General features: G+C 41.5%; 1 long non-coding RNA gene across 1 annotated transcript; it reads right to left on the reverse strand.

Annotated features, from left to right (window-relative positions):
* Positions 1 to 365: 365 nt before the first annotated feature.
* Positions 366 to 8530, reverse strand: LOC106592793 (uncharacterized). The gene is made up of 2 exons (XR_014379560.1): positions 8002 to 8530; positions 366 to 2333 (listed from the first exon to the last, which is right to left on the reverse strand). It is a non-coding gene; the product is annotated as an uncharacterized LOC106592793 (long non-coding RNA).

An 8530-nucleotide genomic window follows, 5' to 3' on the forward strand; every position in this document is an offset into this window, starting at 1 on the left:
TAATACAAATAGTTATTGTATTTTAACAGAAAGAGTTCCTACTTAGACTTTTATTCAACAATACTTTCTACAGTAAGATGTACAGTAGGCCTGACCATTTTTCATCTGTACTGTTACTTAGGGTTGCACTATCAAAAACTGAGCCTGTGTGTGTGTGTTCTGTTATACATCTGTGTGATGTGATCAATCAGTTTATTCCAGTTCAGAATGAAAATTATTTATTGTATTTTAACAGCAACAGTTTTTTTATGGGGAAAAATAAACATGAATAGGCTTTATATGGGTATTTCATTTAATTTCATTGTTATTTGTTTTTGTTTATATTGCATTTGTTTTAGGCATAAGGGCAATGAAATCAACCAATATTTACACAAAGTTGCATATTTTAATAAGCTTGGGTCCCAGGAAAACACCACATTTTTAATTTGGGTCCCAGGCTGAAAAAGGTTTAACCTGTTGGGGCTACAGGTTAGCAATGAACCCCGAGCCGGGATTGCTAACAAGGCTGGAAATTCAAAACATCAAAAATCTAATAATTTCAATTTCTCAAACAATCAACTATTTTACACAATTGAAATGATAAACATCTCCTTAATCTAACCACATTGTTCGATTTTCAAAGAGGCTTTACGGCAAAAGCATAAAGTTAGATTATGTTAGGACAGTACATAGCCACAAAAGTACAAACATCCATTTTCAATTCAAGGTCAGGCGTCACCAAAAGCAGAAACCAGCTTGAATTATGCACTAACTTTTGTCAATCTCCATCAGATGACACTCCTAGGACATTATGTTATACAATACATGCATTTTTTGTTCCATCAAGTTCATATTTATATCCAAAAACAGCATTTTACAGTAGCGTGAAATTCAGATTTTTTTCTTCTCTGAAATGCTTCCGGTGAACATAACAAAATTACTATTCGAAAACATTGGTAAATTATAATATTGTCATTCAAAGAATAATAGATTATCATCTCGTAATTGCTACCGAATGGCCAGATCTCAAAATAACTTTACTGGGAAATCACATTTTGCAATAAACGGGGTGCTATGCTAAGAACAACCGGCTATGCTGAACCCCTGGTGTAAAGGGTGGGCACAGTCAGACAGGATGGACTTCCCACTGTCCAGACCAACTGGTACAAACACTTCTTTAACCTTACGGCCATTGCCCTTTGAATACAGGGAAGAGGAGGAGGTAGGCTAGTCTGAACTGGAACTGCTATCATTGTCCTTGGTTGTCATAACATGGGGATGATGATGGTAATGTGAGGTTGATGGTGGTGAAGACTTTACTGATGATGATTTTGGTCAGCATATTTATGTTTCGTCACCATCTAAACAAATAATAGTCCGCTTGGATTGGCCGACCAAGAGGTCAAGCGAGCTGGCCCTGGACCAAGGTAACGTTGCCGTCTCCCTGGGAATTCAACACCTAGGTCCATGAACTGATTTGTCACATAAATGCATACATTCATTCAGGTTACAGACCATGTAACTAGGCTTAGCACCCCTACACAAAGTGAGTGCAACAACATCCGTGGGTTAGTTACTGGGTTGGTAACACTTGATGAAGTTCTGGATCCATACGTGCTAAGAGACGAGATAGAACTGGGATTGGAACCGGAACCAAAAGCTCCACCCTTCTCCAAGTTACAGGCAAGTCTAGAGGCCAAATGTCCGAAATTGTAAATATGCGGAAATCATAGCCCTGGAACTAAAATGTCTTTACGCAATGAGAGCAGTGGAAAGGCTTCTCTCCTAAATGTTTTATTTCATGTGATTTCAGGTGCTTAACTGGTTAAAACTCTTTCCACATTGAGAACATTAGTAAGGCTTTTCTCCGGTGTGTGTCCTCTCATGTTTTTTCTGGTTCCCTAACCCCCTAAAACTCTTTCCACAGTGGGAGCATTGGTAGGGCTTCTCTCCGGTGTGTATTCTCTTGTGCTCTTTTAGGCTCCCTAACACAGTAAAACTCTTTCCACACTGGGAACATTGGAAAGGCTTTTCTCCTGAGTGTGTCCTCCCATGAACTTTTAGGTTACCTAACTGGGTAAAACCCTTTCCACACTGGGAGCATTGGAAGGGCTTTTCTCCTGCGTGTGTCCTCTCGTGCTTTTTAAAATCCTGTGAACATGAAAATCCTTTTTCACACTGGAAGCATTGAAAAGGCTTTTCTCCTTTGTGTGTCCTCTCATGCTGTTTTAGGTTCTGTAACTTGGTAAAATGCTTTCCACACTGGGAGCAGTGGTGTCGTCTGGCTGGATTGGGCATCTCTGGGTCTGGTTCCCCTGATGGGCTCTTCCCGTTGTGAGAGTGTGGTCTTTCTCCTGTCAAAGACAACAGATTATTTAGCTAAATACTAAACAGAGACCTGAATAAGACCTCCACATGGTAAAACTATCTTCCTATAAGGTTTAATCTAGACTAGATCCCCCCCCCCCAATGAAGGGTAATTTAGAAAGAGATATTTATAATAATAATTGTAATTTATAATCGTATTTTATTTTAATATTTAATCTTTATATTAATCTAATCTATAAATTAATGTGAAATACTCCATATGTTAGAGCTATAAGGAGCATAACGACATCATATCTGTATCATCTAAACTGAAGTTTTATAATAGTATTAAGGAGCATAACGACATCATGTCTGTATCATCTAAACTGAAGTTTTATAATAGTATTTTTTTTATTATAAAAAATGACAAATGGCATAGATAAAACTATTGGAACCCTGGAGCTAGTATTTGGTTGCACAGCCTTTGGCCAAGATAACCGATAGCCCAACCGTCTACCCAGAGCGACCGTTAGGCTGCAGTAGCATCCAGGGGAACACACACAGGTCCCATCCAACAGAACTACAACAGAGCTCCAGAACAGTCAGCTGAGAGAATCCCAGGAGCTCAGCCAGAGTGCTATGCTGAGATATAACACGCAGGGCCTGTAAACCCTGCAGCATCCAAACTTAATCAGACATCTCCTGAACATCATCTGGAATCGAGTGAATCATTTAGTTGGATTCATTTAGTTGGATTCATTTTCATATTATCACACCGATCTCGACAAACCATTTCTTTATGGACCTGGCTTTGTGCACTTGGGGGCATGTTCATGCTGAAACAGGAAAGGGCCTTCCCATAACTGTTGCCACAAAGATGGAAGCACAGAATCGCCTAGATAAGATAAGGGGCCTAGCCTGAACCATGAAAAACAGCCCGAGACCATTATTCCTCCTCCACCAAACTTTACAGTTGGCACTATGCATTGGGGCAGGTAACGTTCTCCTGGAATCCGCCAAACCCAGAATCTTCCGTCGGACTTCCAGATGGTGACGCGTGAATCATCACTCCAGAGAACGCGTTTCCACTACCCCAGAGTCAAATGGTGATGAGCTTTACACCACTCCAGCCGACGCTTGGCATTGAGCATGGTGATCTTAGGCTTGTGTGTGGCTGCTCAGCCATGGAAAACCATTTCATGAAGCTTCCAGAGGCAGTTTGGAACTCGGTAGTGAGTGTTGCAACCAAGGACAGATGATTTTTACACGCTAAGCGCGTCAGCACTTGGCGGTCCCGTTCTGTGTGCTTGTGTGGCCTACCACTTTACGGCTAAGCCGTTGTTGATCCTATACATTTCCACATCACAATAACAAAACTTACAGTTGACCGGGGCAGCTCTAGCAGGGCAGAAATTTTACAAGCTGATTTGTTGGAAAGGTGGCATCCTATGACTGAGTCACGTTGAAAGTCACTGAGCTCTTCAGTAAGGCCATTCTACTACCAATGGTTGTCTATGGAGATTACATGGCTGTGTGCTCGATTTTATACACCTGTCAGCAACGGGTGTACCTGAAATAGCCGAATCCACTCATTTGAAGGGGTGTCCACATAATTTTGCATATATAGTGTAATTTCAATGCACTTTTATGATTCAAGAGAAGAGCCTTCAACTATAAGGTGCTCTTTTTGAGCTCTCCTAGCTTTGCAGTTGAGGAACTGAAGCCCAATTGTCATTTTTTGTTTGGAACACAGCCCTGCTTCCCCACCAACACACAATTACTGTTGTTGTTTACACAATCCACAAAACATTCCAATAGAAATCAGAATCTGGGTCAGGTGGGCGTCATTTGAATGCTTATTATATTGCCAAACTGGATAAGCTATAAACTACGATTTTACAGTGTTAGGCTTTCACAAGGCACTTCAGACAAACAGATTGTCATTTTTCTTCACAATACAACGAACATAGGCTCATTCTGTTCAGGACAACCCAGGGTGTGTTTACGGACATATTCAATCTCTCCCTATTCCAGTCTGCTGTCCCCACATGCTTCAAGATGGCCACCATTGTTCCTGTTCCCAAGAAAGCCAAGGTAACTGAACTAAATAACAATCGCCCCGTAGCACTCACTTCTGTCATCATGAAGTGCTTTGAGAGACTAGTCAAGGAGCATATCGCCTCCACCCAACCTGTCACCCTACACCCACTCCAATTTGCTTACCGGGTCCATAGACGATGCAATCGCCATCACACTGCCCTATTCCATCTAGACCAGAGGAATACCTATGTAGAATGCTGTTCATTGACTACAGCTCAGCATTCAACACCATAGTACCCTCCAAACTCATCATTAAGCTGGAGCCCCTGGGTCTTGACCCTTTCCTGTGCAACTGGGTCCTGGACTTCCTGACGGGCCACCCCCAGGTGGTGAAGGTAGGAAACAACATCTCCACTCCGCTGATCCTCAACACTGGGGCCCCACAAGGGTGCATGCTCAGCCCGCTCCTGTACTCCCTGTTCACCCACGACTGCATGGCCAACTCAATCATCAAGTTTGCAGATGACACAACAGTGGTAGGCTTGATTACCAACAATGACGAGACTGTCTACAGGGAGGAAGTGAGGGCCATCAGGGTGTGGTGTCAGGAAAATAACCTCTCACTCAATGTCAGCAAAACAAAAGAGATGATCGTGGACTTCAGGAAACAGCAAAGGGAGCACCCCCCTATCCACATCGACAGGACAGCAGTGGAGAAAGTGGAAAGTTTCAAGTTCTTCTGTGTACATATCACCGACAAACTGAAATGGTCCACACACACAGACAAGTGTGGTGAAGGCTGAACCTCAGGAAGCTGAAAAAATGTGGCTTGTCACCGAAAACCCTCACTAACTTTTACAGATGCACAATTGAGAGCATCCTGTCGGGCAGTATCACCGCCTGGTACGGCAACTGCACCGCCCACAACCGCAGGGCTCTCCAGAGGGTGGTGCGGTCTGCACAACGCATCACCGGGGGCTAACTACCTGCCCTCCAGGACACCTACAACAACCAATGTCACAGGAAGGCAAAAAAGATCATCAAGGACAACAACCACCCGAGCCACTGCCTGTTCACCCCGTTATCATCCAGAAGGCGAGGTCAGTACAGGTGCATCAAAGCTGGGACCGAGAGACTGAAAAACAGCTTCTATCTCAAGGCCATCAGACTGTTAAACAGCCATCACTAGCACAGAGAGGTGGCTGCCTACCTACAAACTTGATATCATTGGCCACTTTAATAAATGGAACACTAGTCACTTTAATAATTGCACTTTAAGAATGTTTACATATCTCGCATTACTTATCTCTTAAGTATATACTGTATACTGAATCCTTCACTATCTATTCTTTACTATCTATTGCATCTTAGTCACTCTGTCACTGCTCAACCATATATTTATATGTATATATTCTCATCCCATTCCTTTACTAGATTGTGTATATTAGGTTTTGTTGTGGAATTGTTAGATATTACCTGTTAGATACTGCTGCACTGTAGGATCTAGAAGCACAAGCATTTCACTACACTCACAATAACATCTGCTAACCATGTGTATGTAACAATAACATCTGCTAACCATGTGTATGTCACCAACAACATCTGCTAACCATGTGTATGTAACAATAACATCTACTAACATGTGTATGTGACCAATAACATCTGCTAACCATGTGTATGTGACCAATAACATCTGCTAACCATGTGTATGTGACCAATAACATCTGCTAACCATGTGTATGTGACCAATAACATCTGCTAACCATGTGTATGTGACCAATAACATCTGCTAACCATGTGTATGTGACAATAACATCTGCTAACCATGTGTATGTGACCAATAACATGTGCTAACCATGTGTATGTGACCAATAACATCTGCTAACCATGTGTATGTGACCAATACAATTTGATTTGATTATAATGCATGCCATCCTTGTAACTGTGGATCCAACATACGGATCATAAACCTTGATATTGTAAATGATGTGAAGTGAACAATTTGGACTCATTCTGCTGTGTCGTTTGTTTCTATGACATCAAAGCGGTATTTCTTACAATCCTCAACATCTCATCTTTCAGACAACATCAACTCCTCTTGATTTACAGCGTTCCACTCAGACAACCACTAATGTGCAGAAGTAGCCCCATTAGTGGGAGGGAGGGAGGGCCGCGCTCCAGTTTATAACGGCTGTCAGTCGAACCCCACACAGCGCTGTGAAGCAGAGAAAGTGAGCTCTGACGTCATGTATAGCATGTTAATGTACAGCCACTGAGCTCTGACGTCATGTATAGCATGTTACTGTACAGCCACTGAGCTCTGACCTCATGTATATCATGTTAATGTACAGCCACTGAGCTCTGACGTCATGTATAGCATGTTACTGTACAGCCACTGAGCTCTGACCTCATGTATAGCATGTTACTGTACAGCCACTGAGCTCTGACCTCATGTATAGCATGTTAATGTACAGCCACTGAGCTCTGACCTCATGTATAGCATGTTACTGTACAGCCACTGAGCTCTGACGTCATGTATAGCATGTTACTGTACAGTCACTGAGCTCTGACGTCATGTATAGCGTGACAAAATCTGCCATTTTCAACCCGTAAACTGGATGACATATGGGCTGTGAGTGATGGAAAGGGCTACAACTCTTATAACTGGATGACTAGTAGTCCAGACCAGTTTAGAATATTTAGCACTGGTTCTGATGTTTCTATGACAACCAATGAAAAAAGTTATTACGAACAAGATATATTTAAATGCAGAGGCTGTTACAGTGAAAGAAGAAGAGACTGTTAAAAGAGAAGAAGAGGGTGAGGCTGTTACAGTGAAAGAAGAAGAGACTGTTAAAAGAGAAGTAGAGGGTGAGGCTGTTACTGTGAAAGAAGAAGAGACTGTTAAAAGAGAAGAAGAGGGTGAGGCTGTTACTGTGAAAGAAGAAGAGACTGTTAAAAGAGAAGTAGAGGGTGAGGCTGTTACTGTGAAAGAAGAAGAGACTGTTAAAAGAGAAGAAGAGGGTGAGGCTGTTACTGTGAAAGAAGAAGAGACTGTTAAAAGAGAAGTAGAGGGTGAGGCTGTTACTGTGAAAGAAGAAGAGACTGTTAAAAGAGAATAAGAGGGTGAGGCTGTTACTGTGAAAGAAGAAGAGACTGTTAAAAGAGAAGTAGAGGGTGAGGCTGTTACTGTGAAAGAAGAAGAGACTGTTAAAAGAGAAGAAGAGGGTGAGGCTGTTACTGTGAAAGAAGAGATGGATGTTAGAGTGAATGAAGACAAAGGAGAGTTCAGAGTGAAAGAGGAGGGAGGTGTTACCAAAGATGTTTATATCTGTGATGTAAAAAGAAAAAGGAGGAAGAGGACGCAGTTTGATTTGATCATTTCTAATCAACACTTTACTTTTGATACAAATCAAAGATTTTAAAAATAGGCCAGATGTTTTTAGAATAATTCGTATTTTTAGCTTGATGTTTCTATGACAATCCATGAAAAACGTTATTGCAGATCAGAGATTTAAATGCATTTTTTTAATGTCTTGATGTGTTTCTATCAAATCAACACTTCGATGCAAATCATAGGTTGTAAAAGTAGGCAAGGCTTATTTTGAATAATTTAATATAATTTGAACATATTTTAATGTTGGATATAAAAACAACGGTACTTCGGTTACTTACTGTTGTTAATCAGATCTCCTGTCTCTTCTTCTTCTTCTTCCAATGTGACAGTTATCTCTCCCTCCACTCCAAAAACTGCATCCTCCTCCTCTTCCTCCTCTTTTTTTACATCACAGACATAAAACTCTTTGGTAACATCTCCCTCCTCTTTCACTCTGAACTCTCCTTTGTCTTCATTCACTCTAACGTCCATCTCTTCTTCTTTCACAGTAACAGCCTTGCCCTCTATTTCTTTTTTAACTGCAACATCATCCTCTTCCTTCTCCTCTTTCACGAGAGTTTCTTTCTCCGTCCACCAGATCTCTTCTTTAGTATGGGGGCAGTATCTTAGTGAGCTAATTAGCTAGTTAGCATTAGCGATTAGACTAGTGATAGGCTAATTTAACCAGCTAGCTAGCCAACAACGTAAATATAAAATTAAACTGGTAGACGTGTGTTTAAAACTCAATGGCTAATATACACCGAAACATTATAAAGACCTTGAACATTTCGGCGAGGTGGCTAACTGTTGTTGTTGAAGTGTCCCGTC

The sequence above is a fragment of the Salmo salar genome, chromosome 12 (genome assembly GCF_965601325.2).
Source record: "Salmo salar chromosome 12, fSalSal1, whole genome shotgun sequence".
Taxonomy (NCBI): Eukaryota; Metazoa; Chordata; class Actinopteri; order Salmoniformes; family Salmonidae; genus Salmo; species Salmo salar.